Source organism: Saccoglossus kowalevskii, chromosome 13 (genome assembly GCF_978046115.1).
Source record: "Saccoglossus kowalevskii chromosome 13, keSacKowa6.1, whole genome shotgun sequence".
In the NCBI taxonomy this organism is placed as follows: domain Eukaryota; kingdom Metazoa; phylum Hemichordata; class Enteropneusta; family Harrimaniidae; genus Saccoglossus; species Saccoglossus kowalevskii.
In genome coordinates, this window is record NC_140653.1 from 34,217,373 (window position 1) to 34,239,317 (window position 21,945).

The following is a 21,945-nucleotide window of genomic DNA, read 5'->3' on the forward strand; positions in this document are numbered from 1 at the left end:
TTAATTTTGCGTTATATTTGTTATTTATTTGCCTCTACAGCAATGTTACAGTGATTTTGAATTAACTAGAAATAGTATAGAAAATGTATAGTGCTTGTTTTCAACCAAATATTCTCGGCTTATCCTAAAAACAAACTGAAACAAATGAAACGCGCGAGACTGGTATATTTAAAAAAATCACCAACCTAGAGGGTCAGTTCGTACCATTTGGTACCTGTCGTCGTCTCGTTTCGGTACATTCTGCCAAACCTTTTGACGAAGGTCGTCGGGCTTTTATAGTTCGCACTAGTTCATCACCATCGTCATCAAGAAATATACTTTATACGTAGGTAACGTAAATATTATATTTGTTTGTTTGCAACAGATCACGGTTACATTGATTCTGCGGGTGGGCATGATCATGATCATGTATGTAAGGGTGCTTCTAGAGGGTACTTACGCGTGAAAAAAATGAGGCGCATGTTCGACTTTATGCCACTTACGCTCACGCGAAAATCAGACTTACGCGTGGCATTTACACGCAACTTGAAGCCACTGGGTAGCTCGAGGAGGAGGATGCGAGGGGGGGGGGGTTATAATAATAATAATTTTATTCAACACGAAAAACATACTACAGAAGTTGTTTTTATGGTTGTATAAGCAAAAGAAAAACACAAAACAAAAGATTTACGAACAAATAAGAACAAGATTAAACTAGAAACTACGTATAAACAAAAATGTATTACTCAAAGAACGAATAAAATCTACTATAAAAGCACTAATACTACTTAGTTTGGTGGAGCAAATTACAGCACTAAAAGGCAAAAAGCTTGAGGTGAAAAACAAAATTAAACGAACCTAAAACAGAACTGTGACAAATCGATAAAGAGCACTCAAAAAAACAAAACAAAAACAAAACGTGATACTAATATACTAAACGATAGAAAAGCGAGCTGGCATGACCACGAGAAAAAAATGGGTGGGTGGGTGAATTTGTGGGTGAAAATAACCCGAACAGAAATGACTAGGCATGAACAGCGTGCGATGTAAACAGTGCATGTAAACAGAACGAAGCAAATGGGCTACAATAGTTGTGTTCACGTTACACAAAGTACGGGCTAAGATTTAAGCTGATTTAGGCTTATCTAGCATATTTGCTTTTCGGCTAGACCCAATTGCGTCCACGCACAGGGAGGGCCAGTCGTTAGCATGGGCTAAGGGGTGCCATTAGTCGGTGACCTTTGGTAAGCCGCTATTTTCGAACGAAAAACGAATGACACGCGCGAGGTTTTATTTCTGCTGCTGGCATGTTTCGCTCTAATTTTGAAGCGACGTGCACAGGAACGCGAGGAGAAAACGAACCCAACTTATTTGGATGCACAGAAACAGTATACAACGGGCGTAACAGAATACAGAGTTTTATTAATGCACGTCGTAGACAGCGAATCAAATTTATTTTGTCTACAATTGGAGCTGCTGTACGCTCTACTACAGCGACCCGATCAATGTGGAAGCGAGCGCGGAGTAATGACTGGTGGAATAGAGTTGTTATACGAACATGGGACAATTTTCACACCCAAAGGTCGCCACAGAGGGCGCTTAGCCCTGGGCTAAGCGTTCGCGCATACTTCGTTAGCCTGTGCTAAGGGTCTAGACCGCGTCTTACTCTTAAATTCGGGTCAGATTTAACCTGTACTTAGCCTTTTTTAGCCCGTGCTAAGCGTTCACGCACGTTTTCTTAGCACGGGCTAAGGAATTTGACCTCTTAGCCCGTGCTAAGGAGCTGTGCGTGAACGCAACTAATAATCATGCACAGTGGATAAATGAAACAAACGAACGAAGCTTATGCAAATGAAAAGTATGCAAATAAATAATTAACAATTTTGAACTGCTTACAAAATACAACAATTATTCAATGGCAAAGAACAAATCGACGCAAGCGAATTGGCGGCAAAAGAAAATAGAAAGTTAGTTTTATTCTGTTGAATCTAAAATTACATTTCTGGCATGCAGCAAAATACAGCACTAAAAGACCAAAAATAAAAGCCGCCAAAAGTGAATGGTCAAAGTGTCAGATCAACTTGGCTGGACTTGAATGCATGACGCCGTCCTGAGGCTACGACCGAATGAGGATTCCATGTAGAGCAGGTAAGCTTGTGAACGCCAGTTGCCTTGCGCTTTAATTGCTTCAGGGTCTGCTCCTGACTGAAATGCGAAAGAAGCGCCTCCACAGTGAAAGCTGTGACCGGAGTAGCTGTTTGGATCCAGGCCTGTGGAGCTGAGCAATGATTGCAGCTGTCCAACAAAAGACTGGTAGGTCAAAGGATTCAGTCTGCCGGTAGATGACGGTGCAAGAAGCAAAGGCACATCCGAAGGTGCTGGAAACATGTCCACCATCTGCTTGTAGGCTGATACTAGGCAGATGGCAGAGCCGGGATAGCCAGAATGGGGATGTGCAGTACACGTTCACCGAACTCTATGGTTATAAACAATGTGATACGAATGATCAAACCTGTGGTGTTGTAACCAACGCTGCCCCGCAAGAGATGAATGCGGGCGTCAAAAGCTGTATCTGAAGGGGGCACCAGGTTGGACTTGCGCAGGAACGAAAAAAAATGCGATGAGGAAAGCGGACCACAGCGTAACGTGCAGCGAGCGTGTAAAGTCCAAGAGACAATGAATGCGAAGAAGGATATCCGGTGTGATAGGCAACTTGCGGCGAGGCTGATGCCCGGTTATCTGCTGTATTCCTGGGAGAACAAGTCGCAGTTCGAATGAGTCGAGTGAAGGTGGGGACTCTGTGACGAAAAGATGCAGCAGACGAATGCTGTTGAGGTAGTTGCGAATAGATGCTGTGCATGAAAACGAGTGGGCGAGGACCTGTGTGTAGCGAATAATCGTTCGCGTTGTGGCCAGAACTGACTAGATGCGAAAGAAACAGCAGAAAAGGAAGAATGCTCGCCACTGAGTTGTAATGTTGCGCAATGAGCCAGAAGCAAATGCAGAGTGGAGTGAGTGGGACGCCTGGTGGTCCAGAGCAGCGAGCAGAGCTTGACTACCTGCAGGAGCAAAAAAGAAAAAAATGCTGCAAATTACCAAGGATGAATGAACTGGAACGTTTCCTGAAGTACAATGACTTTTGAGATGCCAAAGTTTGAGACTCATAAATGCCAGATAAATGTGAACAGCTTTGCGCGTCCACGATATAGCTCCGACCAGGGATGTGTACGTCCCAGGATTGAATTCAAAACGTGCTTGGAAGTATACGATCTCCGGCAAGCAGCTGAGTTCGAAATCTGAATGGGTATGATGAGAGTTGATCAATGCAACCATTGTCGTGTTGTCGGAGGTTATTTGCAAGCAAAGCCCTCGCCAAGTATGGGACCAGAGCTAGAGTGCGTCCACGACTGCAAGCAATTCCAATGCATTGATTGACAAACCCATGTTGATAATGTGCTGTGGGAAAGGTGAGCGAAAGAACTGCCACAGAACTGGGTAACGGAGACGCCACCGCAGCCACAGCCATGTACACATAACAGTGTCTGGTGGAGACCAAGGTTGGGTGTGTATGATAGAAACGCTGTTCTAGTCCTGTAACAATGTCTTCCACCATAAGAGATCTCTGCATCAATACAGGTGCGGGAATGTTTAGCAGTGAATGTGTGAAGCGTGGACAGCATGTGGGAAATAAACAAGCGACCCGGGCGAACACAATTCGAGACATAGGACAAGAGACCAATGAGACTTTGTAGTTCTGTGTGGGAACAAGAGGACCGATTGTCGCAAGTGGATAGCTCTTCATGAATTTGAGTTAGTTTGGCGACGGGTACAGAAATGGTCATGTTGACTGTGTCAAAATCAGAACCCAAAAAAGTCATACAAGTAGCAGGAGCGCATGCTTTAGCCACAGATTCTTGAAGGCCGAGCCTGTTTAGCAGATTTCTAGACTCTCAAAAGCCGCAGTAGCGTTGATTGGTAACTCGGCTCCGCCGAAATCAACCATATAATTGATCACCTCGTGCCCTTGGTTGCGTAGGATGTAACGCACTGCATTGGTTGACCGTTGAAAAGTGGTGAAACGTCGAAGTAGTATATACCTTTCCATGAATAGCCGAGGAGGTGGTAGTCTCCCGGGTCCACACGAAGTTGTCGGTATGCCCTGCTGAGGTCTTATTTGTATTCATTCCCAATGTAACTGTCCCCTGGGATGCGGTCGTTGACTGAGTAGCCTTCTGGAAAACTAAAGTCCACAACCACGCGACGGGAAGATGAGCCCTTCTTAGCAACAGTCATTAATGGTGAGGTAATGAGCGGGCGAGACAATGGCGGAGTGTCGAACGGCCCGCCAGATGCGCCGAGTGATAGCTCAGATTCTAAAAAACTGTCCACGTGATCTGCAAAATATAATGCCGATGTGTGATTCGTTGCATGCGAAGTAGGGAGAAAATCATGCGAGTAGTTGATGGGCCAACCAAATTCTAAGAAGTCGCAGATGTCATTGTAATCGCGTAGAAAATAGCGCCAAGACTGAATGTTCAGACCGGAAGAGACTGGGATTCGACAACCTTGAAAGTTATAAAGGCCCGAAGCGGAGATTCTGCGATGTAAATCAATGTAATGCTGTGCAATACTGCCATCAGTGTTGTGAAATATTGTGATCTGGCAGCACTGAGATCGGACTGGGCGACGATGACAAATGATCAGCTGATGATGGCGAAGGTGATGATGAAGTTGTTATTGCTGTCGATGATGAGTGTGTAGCCCTCGACCCACTTGTGTTGTGATGAAGTGTGGGTTCAAAGTTGTGGTCGCTGCAGACCGCCTGCGATGTTGCCGCTTTGTTCATGCTTGATGTCAGTGTGTCGCTGACCGGCGAGAGCGAGGGATTCAAACTTGTTATTATCGATGAATACTGTGGTGCTGAGCTTGGGTAATGCTGTGTCCGTAAGTGACAACGGTGATGTAGCTGCTGGTGGCTTGCTTGGTGTAGGTGTGGAGCCCCCTGACATACTTGTGATGACTGAAAGTGTGGGGTCTGACCCAGTGATGTTGTTGCTAACCGAATCGAGCGAGATAACGCTAGCGTCCAGAGATACATGTATAGGAGTTGAGTGAACAGGGAGGTCACAAGACGATGTTGTGGTGTCTGAGGGCTGCGCCTGGAGTCACGCGAAGATGGGCTTATCGTGGTGTAGTGGTGACATGGACGTGCCTGACTTTTGTTTACAGTCCTTTTTGCTGTGATTATTAAAACAATTGCAGGTAACATAGCAACATAGCATAGGCTGAGAAATCAAAAACAGTTCTTTCACGTCTGAGTAATTGCTGTCCCATGTATGTCTGTTATCATCAATTAAACAAGCCACTGGTGCGTGATAGCTCCGGACGATGGGCCATTTGTACAATGGTAGTTTAACAAACAAATTGTGCAAGAGACGTAATCGGCCCTTTTGTTCTGCTTTGGGCATGGATGGGTCCTGCAGTAGGAGCGTATAGAAATTGTTCGAGTTATAAGTCGTCGTATTTCAGTTCATGTAAAGAAAAGAATGATGGAACAAACTGTTCTGGAGATTTCAAACCGGGCAGCTTTCTCCCGGCATGATGTCCGGGGGGAATTAACGAGACTGTCGCGAATAATGTACTCACTGGCAGGTCCTTTGTTCTCAACCTCATGTCCTTTGTTTGCTCCAATGCCGTTGAAGTATGGTGACAATTTGTGATCGACCTGTGAGCGAAGATTCATCGGCAGATTATATTAGGAGAGAAGGACTTCTCCCCTCTACTAAATCATATAATTATAATTGTTAAAAGAAATATCTATACGTGTAAATTAAAAAAGGAACTACCATGCTCTCATAAAATCTGACATACGTTACACACAGAAGATAGAGTTAGAAATTTCAAATAGAAGACATACAATGTCCATTTTCCTGTACAAGTGGGGAGACTTCAATTGTTAATGGGTATTCAGTGTCTATTTTGTATGGGTTATACTAGCTGTGACATTTGTTGTATGTTGACGTTGTGCTGTAAAGAATTTCTATTGTATGGAATAAAGATTCATCGGCAGTTCCGCTAGTGAAATGTCCGAGATTTGGTGATCAGAAGGCGATGTGCCCTGTTGGCAAGTGGATGATAGGCCTGTGGCTGGTGGATGTGCGTTCAAGGAACAACTTTTAAATTACAGTTCTAGCTGAGAGATTTCAGCCTGTAATTTTTGAAAATAACTCGAACAGATATGACTGGGCACGAACAGCATGCAATGTAATTAGTGCATGTAAACAGAACGAAGCAAATGGGCTACAATAATCATGCTCAGTGGAGAAATGAAACAAACGAACAAAGCTTATGCAGATGAAAATATTATGCAAATGAATAATTAACAATTTTGAACTGCTTACAAAATACAACGATGAATTGTGCAACATTGATAGAGCACTTCTTCATAATTTCAATAAATTGAACTTCAGAGGGCAATGTGTCGAAATCTTTAATTTTGTTTTTACTCTGTAATACAAGTCTTTTACGACATTCAATATAATTTCTACATTCCATCATGAAATGATATTCATTCTCAATAACATTACAGGTTTTGCATGTACGCTCTGCCCTTGGTATCCGTCTATGTCTGCCAGTCTCTATTAGCAACTTATGATCTGAGATCCTGAATTTGCATAAAAGTTGTCTCGGTTTAATATTGCTGATCTCTGTTAAATAATTTTCTATTTTAAATTCAATTTTAAATTTTATGCATGTGGCTAATTTATTTGTCTCACCATTTATTCTTACGTCTTAAATAGTTCACATTTCCACTGTTCTGTGTATTTTTTCTTTAAGTAAGACATTAACTTTTTTATTCAATAGATCTTTATCAGACTTTTCTTGTTGTCTGATGTAACTATTTAAATAATTATCTGCAATGAATTATTATCTGCAATGATTTTTTTTACTTTATTAATCCAACCAAGTTTGAGTACTTCCATCGCCTTTAATGCCATTACTATAATTTGTGGTGTGTTCGGAATGTTTTGTATATAAACCAACATTTAACCATGTGAACATGAATTTTAATGAATAATGGGTATCTCCCAAGATCTCCTAAAATTGCCAATTTAGTTGCGCTTTTACTGATGCCTAATTTCTCAAAATCCCAAATAAAAAATCACATTGTTGGTTGCGAGAAATCGGCAGAAGAACTAACCTGAAAGTGAAGACACATACAGCGTTCTGGCTATAGTAAACAGTGAGTAAATAAATATTGTTTGAGTTAAAAATCTAAATGAGAAATACGCTAATATCACTTGAACTACAGTAATCATTTTGCCCAACTTCCCACTTTTAATCGACCGTTTAATGCTCAATTTCTGACCGCACTGTATTTTCCGACCGGAAAACGACTGCATTTTATTGCCTGTGTCCAATATTAAATAACTGACTTTGCGTAATTATTGTGAATCGATATATTACAATGTTGAAAATTTTTAGAGCCGGTGCAACATTGTAAACAAATTTGCGTAATTAGAAAAGCAGCGCACTAAGTAAACGACCTCAAAATATACAAGTTTGCGTACAGCACCGTCAGAACTAAAACCAATTTTACAAGATCGACGCGTGGAGCATGAAAGAAAAATATTGCTAAGGTAACGCGCCTGTTCAGTGCGTGACTTGGGGGGTCAAACTTCGGTCAACACACACTTGCTGTCAGCATCGCCGCGCAGTAAGTTATGCAATGAAGTACTTAAAGTTCAATTGTATTCCAAAATGATGTCGTTGATCACTCAGTCTTTTGCAAAATATTATAACTAGTTTCCAAGCTTTTGATGCAGCCAGATTTATTTAACTTTGTGGAAATATAATCTTTTTAATTTCCCAGTCCTTTCTGTTCATTCATTGTCTTGACAATAAGTGTGAATTGCTGTGCGAGCTTTTCGTACCCGACCGCTGACAGACGGTGTCATGAAATCTATGCATAAAAGGCGGTCGACCTGCGGCTGTTTGATTTCTTACTTTCTCCTAAGCTAGCGATTGGTGAGAATGGTTATTAATATATGCACTTGTAAATCAGACAGTCATACCGCAATTGCGTTGAAATATTGTTTAAAATAAAATATTCCATCCCAATCAAATCTAGGTCAAAGGGTCAAATTGCGTGCATATAATTATAGATAGTTAAAAGCTAAATATATTTGAATATATTTGACGGCTACTCAACGTTTGTGCAAACCAGAATAAAAAAAGGTAGTGTATACAATAGCGATAAGACTGAGATATCATGGCGTTTGTTTACAATATTGCACCGGCTCTAGTATTTGACACAGATGAAGTTGTTCGCGAACGATACAGAGTGGTATAGATTTGAAAAGCCGTTCAGAATTTTCTTTGTATATCCCCAAACATTTTGACTATTCCTGTGCCGGTGACCAGTGTTTGGGCGAGCGGTCGGTGTTTTCAATAAGCGTGCGAGAGAAGAAAAAAAACGGTAAAAATGTGGTCGTTTTCCGGTCGGAAAATACAGTGCGGTCGGAAATTAAGCGATCATTTAAAAAGTGGGAAGTTGGGCAAAATGAGTACTGTGGTTCAAGTGATATTAGCATATTTCTCATTTAGTTTTAACTCGTACAATATTTATTCACTCACTGTTCACTATAGCTAGAACGCTGTACTGTTTTCACTTTCAGATTAGTTCTTCCGCCGATTTCTCGCAACCAACAACGTGATTTTTTATTTGGGATTTCGAGAAACATAACATGAATAGTTATGGCATTCATAACACAACACCTCGCCATGTTTCAACTTTTAAGTAGTCAGTTAACAAGGTCTTTCATAGTAGCATTTCTATGGGATTGACATACTAGCATGAATGGGTTCAATTATCAGTGTTCACTGATGACGTCATTTGACTGGCCCTCTAGAGGCGAAATGACGCCAGGAAAAGCGGACGTTTGTCGTCTGCTTCACAGCCCATTTCATACCTGATATTTAGGGCATTTTGCAGCATATACAAGTTGTTTTTATCGACAGAATTCATTCATAGATCTCAATTTTCATGTACATAGTCTCAAAAGCTACACCTCTGCTCCCCTTTAAGTGTATTGCATGCCACCTTCAACTTTCCATTATGAGTAAAAATAATCCCAAGATAGTTGAAATTGCCAACTGCTTCAACTTCTGAACCACCATAATAAATATTCTCGTTAATAATTCGGTTTCTCTTATTAAAAATCATTATTTTGGTTTTATCTAAACTAACTGAGAGTTGCCACTTATTGCTGTAATCTTCCAGGTCACCTAGGTAACCCTGCATTCCTTCCAGAGTTCGAGATAAAATGAGTAGATCATCAGCAAATAAGATAGAATTTACTTTCTGATCATTAATTTCTGGTGGACTACCATTTTTATTGCTCAGATTTTCTGGCATCTCATTCACAAATAAACTGAACAGAGTGGGGCTAATGTTGCACCCTTGTTTTACTCCTGTGAATGACTGGAATTCTGTAGTTAGTCCCCTACTTGTTTTACTCCTGTGAGTGACTGGAATTCTGTAGTTAGTCCCCTACTTGTTTTACTCCTGTGAATGACTGGAATTCTGTAGTTAGTCCCCTACTTGTTTTACTCCTGTGAATGACTGGAATTCTTTAATTAGTCCCCTACGTGTTTTACTCCTGTGAATGAATGGAATTCATTAATTAGTCCCCTACTTGTTTTACTCCTGTGAATGACTGGAATTCTTTAATTAGTCCCCTACTTGTTTTACTCCTGTGAATGACTGGAATTCTTTAATTAGTCCCCTACTTGTTTTACTCCTGTGAATGACTGGAATTCTTTAATTAGTCCCCTACTTGTTTTACTCCTGTGAATGACTGGAATTCTTTAATTAGTCCCCTACTTGTTTTACTCCTGTGAATGACTGGAATTCTTTAATTAGTCCCCTACTTGTTTTACTCCTGTGAATGACTGGAATTCTATAATTAGTCCCCTACTTGTTTTACTCCTGTGAATGACTGGAATTCTTTAATTATTCCCCTACTTGTTTTACTCCTGTGAATGACTGAAATTCTTTAATTAGTCCCCTACTTGTTTTACTCCTGTGAATGACTGGAATTCTTTAATTAGTCCCCTACTTGTTTTACTCCTGTGAATGACTGGAATTCTTTAATTAGTCCCCTACTTGTTTTACTCCTGTGAATGACTGGAATTCTTTAATTAGTCCCCTACTTGTTTTACTCCTGTGAATGACTGGAATTCTTTAATTAGTCCCCTACTTGTTTTACTCCTGTGAATGACTGGAATTCTTTAATTAGTCCCCTACTTGTTTTACTCCTGTGAATGACTGGAATTCTTTAATTAGTCCCCTACTTGTTTTACTCCTGTGAATGACTGGAATTCTGTAGTTAGTCCCCTACTTGTTTTACTCCTGTGAATGACTGGAATTCTGTAGTTAGTCCCCTACTTGTTTTACTCCTGTGAATGACTGGAATTCTTTAATTAGTCCCCTACTTGTTTTACTCCTGTGAATGACTGGAATTCTTTAATTAGTCCCCTACTTGTTTTACTCCTGTGAATGACTGGAATTCTTTAATTAGTCCCCTACTTGTTTTACTCCTGTGAATGATTGGAATTCTTTAATTAGTCCCCTACTTGTTTTACTCCTGTGAATGACTGGAATTCTTTAATTAGTCCCCTACTTGTTTTACTCCTGTGAATGACTGGAATTCTTTAATTAGTCCCCTACTTGTTTTACTCCTGTGAATGACTGGAATTCTTTAATTAGTCCCCTACTTGTTTTACTCCTGTGAATGACTGGAATTCTTTAATTAGTCCCCTACTTGTTTTACTCCTGTGAATGACTGGAATTCTTTAATTAGTCCCCTACTTGTTTTACTCCTGTGAATGACTGGAATTCTTTAATTAGTCCCCTACTTGTTTTACTCCTGTGAATGACTGGAATTCTTTAATTAGACCCCTACTTGTTTTACTCCTGTGAATGACTGGAATTCTTTAATTAGTCCCCTACTTGTTTTACTCCTGTGAATGACTGGAATTCTTTAATTAGTCCCCTACTTGTTTTACTCCTGTGAATGACTGGAATTCTTTAATTAGTCCCCTACTTGTTTTACTCCTGTGAATGACTGGAATTCATTAATTAGTCCCCTACTTGTTTTACTCCTGTGAATGACTGGAATTCTTTAATTAGTCCCCTACTTGTTTTACTCCTGTGAATGACTGGAATTCTTTAATTAGTCCCCTACTTGTTTTACTCCTGTGAATAACTGGAATTCATTAATTAGTCCCCTACTTGTTTTACTCCTGTGAATGACTGGAATTCTTTAATTAGTCCCCTACTTGTTTTACTCCTGTGAATGACTGGAATTCTTTAATTAGTCCCCTACTTGTTTTACTCCTGTGAATGACTGGAATTCTGTAGTTAGTCCCCTACTTGTTTTACTCCTGTGAATGACTGGAATTCTGTAGTTAGTCCCCTACTTGTTTTACTCCTGTGAATGACTGGAATTCTGTAGTTAGTCCCCTACTTGTTTTACTCCTGTGAATGACTGGAATTCTGTAGTTAGTCCCCTACTTGTTTTACTCCTGTGAATGACTGGAATTCTTTAATTAGTCCCCTACTTGTTTTACTCCTGTGAATGACTGGAATTCTTTAATTAGTCCCCTACTTGTTTTACTCCTGTGAATGACTGGAATTCTTTAATTAGTCCCCTACTTGTTTTACTCCTGTGAATGACTGGAATTCTTTAATTAGTCCCCTACTTGTTTTACTCCTGTGAATGACTGGAATTCTTTAATTAGTCCCCTACTTGTTTTACTCCTGTGAATGACTGGAATTCTTTAATTAGTCCCCTACTTGTTTTACTCCTGTGAATGACTGGAATTCTTTAATTAGTCCCCTACTTGTTTTACTCCTGTGAATGACTGGAATTCTTTAATTAGTCCCCTACTTGTTTTACTCCTGTGAATGACTGGAATTCTTTAATTAGTCCCCTACTTGTTTTACTCCTGTGAATGACTGAAATTCTTTAATTAGTCCCCTACTTGTTTTACTCCTGTGAATGACTGGAATTCTTTAATTAGTCCCCTACTTGTTTTACTCCTGTGAATGACTGGAATTCTTTAATTAGTCCCCTACTTGTTTTACTCCTGTGAATGACTGGAATTCTTTAATTAGTCCCCTACTTGTTTTACTCCTGTGAATGACTGGAATTCTTTAATTAGTCCCCTACTTGTTTTACTCCTGTGAATGACTGGAATTCTTTAATTAGTCCCCTACTTGTTTTACTCCTGTGAATGACTGGAATTCTTTAATTAGTCCCCTACTTGTTTTACTCCTGTGAATGACTGAAATTCTTTAATTAGTCCCCTACTTGTTTTACTCCTGTGAATGACTGGAATTCTTTAATTAGTCCCCTACTTGTTTTACTCCTGTGAATGACTGGAATTCTTTAATTAGTCCCCTACTTGTTTTACTCCTGTGAATGACTGGAATTCTTTAATTAGTCCCCTACTTGTTTTACTCCTGTGAATGACTGGAATTCTTTAATTAGTCCCCTACTTGTTTTACTCCTGTGAATGACTGGAATTCTTTAATTAGTCCCCTACTTGTTTTACTCCTGTGAATGACTGGAATTCTTTAATTAGTCCCCTACTTGTTTTACTCCTGTGAATGACTGGAATTCTGTAGTTAGTCCCCTACTTGTTTTACTCCTGTGAATGACTGGAATTCTGTAGTTAGTCCCCTACTTGTTTTACTCCTGTGAATGACTGGAATTCTTTAATTAGTCCCCTACTTGTTTTACTCCTGTGAATGACTGGAATTCTTTAATTAGTCCCCTACTTGTTTTACTCCTGTGAATGACTGGAATTCTTTAATTAGTTCCCTACTTGTTTTACTCCTGTGAATGATTGGAATTCTTTAATTAGTCCCCTACTTGTTTTACTCCTGTGAATGACTGGAATTCTTTAATTAGTCCCCTACTTGTTTTACTCCTGTGAATGACTGGAATTCTTTAATTAGTCCCCTACTTGTTTTACTCCTGTGAATGACTGGAATTCTTTAATTAGTCCCCTACTTGTTTTACTCCTGTGAATGACTGGAATTCTTTAATTAGTCCCCTACTTGTTTTACTCCTGTGAATGACTGGAATTCTTTAATTAGTCCCCTACTTGTTTTACTCATGTGAATGACTGGAATTCTTTAATTAGTCCCCTACTTGTTTTACTCCTGTGAATGACTGGAATTCTTTAATTAGACCCCTACTTGTTTTACTCCTGTGAATGACTGGAATTCTTTAATTAGTCCCCTACTTGTTTTACTCCTGTGAATGACTGGAATTCTTTAATTAGTCCCCTACTTGTTTTACTCCTGTGAATGACTGGAATTCTTTAATTAGTCCCCTACTTGTTTTACTCCTGTGAATGACTGGAATTCATTAATTATTCCCCTACTTGTTTTACTCCTGTGAATGACTGGAATTCTTTAATTAGTCCCCTACTTGTTTTACTCCTGTGAATGACTGGAATTCTTTAATTAGTCCCCTACTTGTTTTACTCCTGTGAATGACTGGAATTCATTAATTAGTCCCCTACTTGTTTTACTCCTGTGAATGACTGGAATTCTTTAATTAGTCCCCTACTTGTTTTACTCCTGTGAATGACTGGAATTCTTTAATTAGTCCCCTACTTGTTTTACTCCTGTGAATGACTGGAATTCTTTAATTAGTCCCCTACTTGTTTTACTCCTGTGAATGACTGGAATTCTTTAATTAGTCCCCTACTTGTTTTACTCCTGTGAATGACTGGAATTCTTTAATTAGTCCCCTACTTGTTTTACTCCTGTGAATGACTGGAATTCTGTAGTTAGTCCCCTACTTGTTTTACTCCTGTGAATGACTGGAATTCTGTAGTTAGTCCCCTACTTGTTTTACTCCTGTGAATGACTGGAATTCTGTAGTTAGTCCCCTACTTGTTTTACTCCTGTGAATGACTGGAATTCTGTAGTTAGTCCCCTACTTGTTTTACTCCTGTGAATGACTGGAATTCTTTAATTAGTCCCCTACTTGTTTTACTCCTGTGAATGACTGGAATTCTTTAATTAGTCCCCTACTTGTTTTACTCCTGTGAATGACTGGAATTCTTTAATTAGTCCCCTACTTGTTTTACTCCTGTGAATGACTGGAATTCTTTAATTAGTCCCCTACTTGTTTTACTCCTGTGAATGACTGGAATTCTTTAATTAGTCCCCTACTTGTTTTACTCCTGTGAATGACTGGAATTCTTCAATTAGTCCCCTACTTGTTTTACTCCTGTGAATGACTGGAATTCTTTAATTAGTCCCCTACTTGTTTTACTCCTGTGAATGACTGGAATTCTTTAATTAGTCCCCTACTTGTTTTACTCCTGTGAATGACTGGAATTCTTTAATTAGTCCCCTACTTGTTTTACTCCTGTGAATGACTGGAATTCTTTAATTAGTCCCCTACTTGTTTTACTCCTGTGAATGACTGGAATTCTTTAATTAGTCCCCTACTTGTTTTACTCCTGTGAATGACTGGAATTCTTTAATTAGTCCCCTACTTGTTTTACTCCTGTGAATGACTGGAATTCTTCAATTAGTCCCCTACTTGTTTTACTCCTGTGAATGACTGGAATTCTGTAGTTAGTCCCCTACTTGTTTTACTCCTGTGAATGACTGGAATTCTTTAATTAGTCCCCTACTTGTTTTACTCCTGTGAATGACTGGAATTCTTTAATTAGTCCCCTACTTGTTTTACTCCTGTGAATGACTGGAATTCTTTAATTAGTCCCCTACTTGTTTTACTCCTGTGAATGACTGGAATTCTTTAATTAGTCCCCTACTTGTTTTACTCCTGTGAATGACTGGAATTCTTTAATTAGTCCCCTACTTGTTTTACTCCTGTGAATGACTGGAATTCTTTAATTAGTCCCCTACTTGTTTTACTCCTGTGAATGACTGGAATTCATTAATTAGTCCCCTACTTGTTTTACTCCTGTGAATGACTGGAATTCTTTAATTAGTCCCCTACTTGTTTTACTCCTGTGAATGACTGGAATTCTTTAATTAGTCCCCTACTTGTTTTACTCCTGTGAATGACTGGAATTCTTTAATTAGTCCCCTACTTGTTTTACTCCTGTGAATGACTGGAATTCTTTAATTAGTCCCCTACTTGTTTTACTCCTGTGAATGACTGGAATTCTTTAATTAGTCCCCTACTTGTTTTACTCCTGTGAATGACTGGAATTCTTTAATTAGTCCCCTACTTGTTTTACTCCTGTGAATGACTGGAATTCTTTAATTAGTCCCCTACTTGTTTTACTCCTGTGAATGACTGGAATTCTTTAATTAGTCCCCTACTTGTTTTACTCCTGTGAATGACTGGAATTCATTAATTAGTCCCCTACTTGTTTTACGCCTGTGAATGACTGGAATTCTTTAATTAGTCCCCTACTTGTTTTACTCCTGTGAATGACTGGAATTCTTTAATTAGTCCCCTACTTGTTTTACTCCTGTGAATGACTGGAATTCTTTAATTAGTCCCCTACTTGTTTTACTCCTGTGAATGACTGGAATTCTTTAATTAGTCCCCTACTTGTTTTACTCCTGTGAATGACTGGAATTCTTTAATTAGTCCCCTACTTGTTTTACTCCTGTGAATGACTGGAATTCTGTAGTTAGTCCCCTACTTGTTTTACTCCTGTGAATGACTGGAATTCTGTAGTTAGTCCCCTACTTGTTTTACTCCTGTGAATGACTGGAATTCTGTAGTTAGTCCCCTACTTGTTTTACTCCTGTGAATGACTGGAATTCTGTAGTTAGTCCCCTACTTGTTTTACTCCTGTGAATGACTGGAATTCTGTAGTTAGTCCCCTACTTGTTTTACTCCTGTGAATGACTGGAATTCTTTAATTAGTCCCCTACTTGTTTTACTCCTGTGAATGACTGGAATTCTTTAATTAGTCCCCTACTTGTTTTACTCCTGTGAATGACTGGAATTCTTTAATTAGTCCCCTACTTGTTTTACTCCTGTGAATGACTGGAATTCTTTAATTAGTCCCCTACTTGTTTTACTCCTGTGAATGACTGGAATTCTTTAATTAGTCCCCTACTTGTTTTACTCCTGTGAATGACTGGAATTCTTCAATTAGTCCCCTACTTGTTTTACTCCTGTGAATGACTGGAATTCTTTAATTAGTCCCCTACTTGTTTTACTCCTGTGAATGACTGGAATTCTTTAATTAGTCCCCTACTTGTTTTACTCCTGTGAATGACTGGAATTCTTTAATTAGTCCCCTACTTGTTTTACTCCTGTGAATGACTGGAATTCTTTAATTAGTCCCCTACTTGTTTTACTCCTGTGAATGACTGGAATTCTTTAATTAGTCCCCTACTTGTTTTACTCCTGTGAATGACTGGAATTCTTTAATTAGTCCCCTACTTGTTTTACTCCTGTGAATGACTGGAATTCTTTAATTAGTCCCCTACTTGTTTTACTCCTGTGAATGACTGGAATTCTTTAATTAGTCCCCTACTCGTTTTACTTCTGTGAATGACTGGAATTCTTCAATTAGTCCCCTACTTGTTTTACTCCTGTGAATGACTGGAATTCTGTAGTTAGTCCCCTACTTGTTTTACTCCTGTGAATGACTGGAATTCTTTAATTAGTCCCCTACTTGTTTTACTCCTGTGAATGACTGGAATTCTTTAATTAGTCCCCTACTTGTTTTACTCCTGTGAATGACTGGAATTCTTTAATTAGTCCCCTACTTGTTTTACTCCTGTGAATGACTGGAATTCTTTAATTAGTCCCCTACTTGTTTTACTCCTGTGAATGACTGGAATTCTTCAATTAGTCCCCTACTTGTTTTACTCCTGTGAATGACTGGAATTCTTTAATTAGTCCCCTACTTGTTTTACTCCTGTGAATGACTGGAATTCATTAATTAGTCCCCTACTTGTTTTACTCCTGTGAATGACTGGAATTCTTTAATCGGTCCCCTACTTGTTTTACTCCTGTGAATGACTGGAATTCTTTAATTAGTCCCCTACTTGTTTTACTCCTGTGAATGACTGGAATTCTTTAATTAGTCCCCTACTCGTTTTACTTCTGTGAATGACTGGAATTCTTTAATTAGTCCCCTACTTGTTTTACTCCTGTGAATGACTGGAATTCTGTAGTTAGTCCCCTACTTGTTTTACTCCTGTGAATGACTGGAATTCTTTAATTAGTCCCCTACTTGTTTTACTCCTGTGAATGACTGGAATTCTTTAATTAGTCCCCTACTTGTTTTACTCCTGTGAATGACTGGAATTCTTTAATTAGTCCCCTACTTGTTTTACTCCTGTGAATGACTGGAATTCTTTAATTAGTCCCCTACTTGTTTTACTCCTGTGAATGACTGGAATTCTTTAATTAGTCCCCTACGTGTTTTACTCCTGTGAATGACTGGAATTCTTTAATTAGTCCCCTACTTGTTTTACTCCTGTGAATGACTGGAATTCTTTAATTAGTCCCCTACTTGTTTTACTCCTGTGAATGACTGGAATTCTTTAATTAGTCCCCTCCTTGTTTTACTCCTGTGAATGACTGGAATTCTTTAATTAGTCCCCTACTTGTTTTACTCCTGTGAATGACTGGAATTCTTTAATTAGTCCCCTACGTGTTTTACTCCTGTGAATGACTGGAATTCTTTAATTAGTCCCCTACTTGTTTTACTCCTGTGAATGACTGGAATTCTTTAATTAGTCCCCTACTTGTTTTACTCCTGTGAATGACTGGAATTCTTTAATTAGTCCCCTCCTTGTTTTACTCCTGTGAATGACTGGAATTCTTTAATTAGTCCCCTACTCGTTTTACTCCTGTGAATGACTGTAATTCTTTAATTAGTCCCCTACTTGTTTTACTCCTGTGAATGACTGGAATTCTTTAATTAGTCCCCTACTTGTTTTACTCCTGTGAATGACTGGAATTCTTTAATTAGTCCCCACCTTGTTTTACTCCTGTGAATGACTGGAATTCTTTAATTAGTCCCCTACTTGTTTTACTCCTGTGAATGACTGGAATTCTTTAATTAGTCCCCTACTTGTTTTACTCCTGTGAATGACTGGAATTCTTTAATTAGTCCCCTACTTGTTTTACTCCTGTGAATGACTGGAATTCTTTAATTAGTCCCCTACTTGTTTTACTCCTGTGAATGACTGGAATTCTTCAATTAGTCCCCTACTTGTTTTACTCCTGTGAATGACTGGAATTCTTTAATTAGTCCCCTACTTGTTTTACTCCTGTGAATGACTGGAATTCTTTAATTAGTCCCCTACTTGTTTTACTCCTGTGAATGACTGGAATTCTTTAATTAGTCCCCTACTTGTTTTACTCCTGTGAATGACTGGAATTCTTTAATTAGTCCCCTACTTGTTTTACTCCTGTGAATGACTGGAATTCTTTAATTAGTTCCCTACTTGTTTTACTCCTGTGAATGACTGGAATTCTTCAATTAGTCCCCTACTTGTTTTACTCCTGTGAATGACTGGAATTCTTTAATTAGTCCCCTACTTGTTTTACTCCTGTGAATGACTGGAATTCTTTAATTAGTCCCCTACTTGTTTTACTCCTGTGAATGACTGGAATTCTTTAATTAGTCCCCTACTTGTTTTACTCCTGTGAATGACTGGAATTCTTTAATTAGTCCCCTACTTGTTTTACTCCTGTGAATGACTGGAATTCTTTAATTAGTCCCCTACTCGTTTTACTTCTGTGAATGACTGGAATTCTTTAATTAGTCCCCTACTTGTTTTACTCCTGTGAATGACTGGAATTCTGTAGTTAGTCCCCTACTTGTTTTACTCCTGTGAATGACTGGAATTCTTTAATTAGTCCCCTACTTGTTTTACTCCTGTGAATGACTGGAATTCTTTAATTAGTCCCCTACTTGTTTTACTCCTGTGAATGACTGGAATTCTTTAATTAGTCCACTACTTGTTTTACACCTGTGAATGACTGGAATTCTTTAATTAGTCCCCTACTTGTTTTACTCCTGTGAATGACTGGAATTCTTTAATTAGTCCCCTACGTGTTTTACTCCTGTGAATGACTGGAATTCTTTAATTAGTCCCCTACTTGTTTTACTCCTATGAATGACTGGAATTCTTTAATTAGTCCCCTACTTGTTTTACTTCTGTGAATGACTGGAATTCTTTAATTAGTCCCCTCCTTGTTTTACTCCTGTGAATGACTGGAATTCTTTAATTAGTCCCCTACTTGTTTTACTCCTGTGAATGACTGGAATTCTTTAATTAGTCCCCTACTTGTTTTTCTCCTGTGAATGACTGGAATTCTTTAATTAGTCCCCTACTTGTTTTACTCCTGTGAATGACTGGAATTCTTTAATTAGTCCCCTCCTTGTTTTACTCCTGTGAATGACTGGAATTCTTTAATTAGTCCCCTACTTGTTTTACTCCTGTGAATGACTGGAATTCTGTAGTTAGTCCCCTACTTGTTTTACTCCTGTGAAGGACTGGAATTCTGTAGTTAGTCCCCTACTTGTTTTACTCCTGTGAAGGACTGGAATTCTGTAGTTAGTCCCCTACTTGTTTTACTCCTGTGAATGACTGGAATTCTGTAGTTAGTCCCCTACTTGTTTTACTCCTGTGAATGACTGGAATTCTTTAATTAGTTCCCTACTTGTTTTACTCCTGTGAATGACTGGAATTCTTCAATTAGTCCCCTACTTGTTTTACTCCTGTGAATGACTGGAATTCTTTAATTAGTCCCCTACTTGTTTTACTCCTGTGAATGACTGGAATTCTTTAATTAGTCCCCTACTTGTTTTACTCCTGTGAATGACTGGAATTCTTTAATTAGTCCCCTACTTGTTTTACTCCTGTGAATGACTGGAATTCTTTAATTAGTCCCCTACTTGTTTTACTCCTGTGAATGACTGGAATTCTTTAATTAGTCCCCTACTCGTTTTACTTCTGTGAATGACTGGAATTCTTTAATTAGTCCCCTACTTGTTTTACTCCTGTGAATGACTGGAATTCTGTAGTTAGTCCCCTACTTGTTTTACTCCTGTGAATGACTGGAATTCTTTAATTAGTCCCCTACTTGTTTTACTCCTGTGAATGACTGGAATTCTTTAATTAGTCCCCTACTTGTTTTACTCCTGTGAATGACTGGAATTCTTTAATTAGTCCCCTACTTGTTTTACTCCTGTGAATGACTGGAATTCTTTAATTAGTCCACTACTTGTTTTACTCCTGTGAATGACTGGAATTCTTTAATTAGTCCCCTACTTGTTTTACTCCTGTGAATGACTGGAATTCTTTAATTAGTCCCCTACGTGTTTTACTCCTGTGAATGACTGGAATTCTTTAATTAGTCCCCTACTTGTTTTACTCCTGTGAATGACTGGAATTCTTTAATTAGTCCCCTCCTTGTTTTACTCCTGTGAATGACTGGAATTCTTTAATTAGTCCCCTACTTGTTTTACTCCTGTGAATGACTGGAATTCTGTAGTTAGTCCCCTACTTGTTTTACTCCTGTGAATGACTGGAATTCTGTAGTTAGTCCCCTACTTGTTTTACTCCTGTGAATGACTGGAATTCTGTAGTTAGTCCCCTACTTGTTTTACTCCTGTGAATGACTGGAATTCTGTAGTTAGTCCCCTACTTGTTTTACTCCTGTGAATGACTGGAATTCTTTAATTAGTCCCCTACTTGTTTTACTCCTGTGAATGACTGGAATTCTGTAGTTAGTCCCCTACTTGTTTTACTCCTGTGAATGACTGGAATTCTGTAGTTAGTCCCCTACTTGTTTTACTCCTGTGAATGACTGGAATTCTTTAATTAGTCCCCTACTTGTTTTACTCCTGTGAATGACTGGAATTCTGTAGTTAGTCCCCTACTTGTTTTACTCCTGTGAATGACTGGAATTCTGTAGTTAGTCCCCTACTTGTTTTACTCCTGTGAATGACTGGAATTCTGTAGTTAGTCCCCTACTTGTTTTACTCCTGTGAATGACTGGAATTCTGTAGTTAGTCCCCTACTTGTTTTACTCCTGTGAATGACTGGAATTCTGTAGTTAGTCCCCTACTTGTTTTACTCCTGTGAATGACTGGAATTCTGTAGTTAGTTCCCTACTTGTTTTACTCCTCTGAATGACTGGAATTCTTTAATTAGTCCCCTACTTGTTTTACTCCTGTGAATGACTGGAATTCTGTAGTTAGTCTCCTACTTGTTTTACTCCTGTGAATGACTGGAATTCTGTAGTTAGTCCCCTACTTGTTTTACTCCTGTGAATGACTGGAATTCTTTAATTAGTCCCCTACTTGTTTTACTCCTGTGAATGACTGGAATTCTGTAGTTAGTCCCCTACTTGTTTTACTCCTGTGAATGACTGGAATTCTGTAGTTAGTCCCCTACTCGTTTTACTTCTGTGAATGACTGGAATTCTTTAATTAGTCCCCTACTTGTTTTACTCCTGTGAATGACTGGAATTCTGTAGTTAGTCCCCTACTTGTTTTACTCCTGTGAATGACTGGAATTCTTTAATTAGTCCCCTACTTGTTTTACTCCTGTGAATGACTGGAATTCTTTAATTAGTCCCCTACTTGTTTTACTCCTGTGAATGACTGGAATTCTTTAATTAGTCCACTACTTGTTTTACTCCTGTGAATGACTGGAATTCTTTAATTAGTCCCCTACTTGTTTTACTCCTGTGAATGACTGGAATTCTTTAATTAGTCCCCTACGTGTTTTACTCCTGTGAATGACTGGAATTCTTTAATTAGTCCCCTACTTGTTTTACTCCTGTGAATGACTGGAATTCTTTAATTAGTCCCCTCCTTGTTTTACTCCTGTGAATGACTGGAATTCTTTAATTAGTCCCCTACTTGTTTTACTCCTGTGAATGACTGGAATTCTGTAGTTAGTCCCCTACT

At 38.9% G+C, this 21,945-nt stretch overlaps 1 protein-coding gene across 1 annotated transcript in view; it reads left to right on the forward strand.

The window, feature by feature from the left end:
* The first annotated feature begins 201 nt into the window (after positions 1–201).
* The window catches only part of LOC144347248 (uncharacterized), a 33,739-nt gene continuing 11,995 nt past the window's right edge, over positions 202–21,945 (forward strand). The window contains exon 1 of the mRNA XM_078007374.2: positions 202–325. The gene's annotated coding sequence lies outside the window, so the exon portion shown is untranslated. The remainder of the gene's footprint in view (positions 326–21,945) is intronic.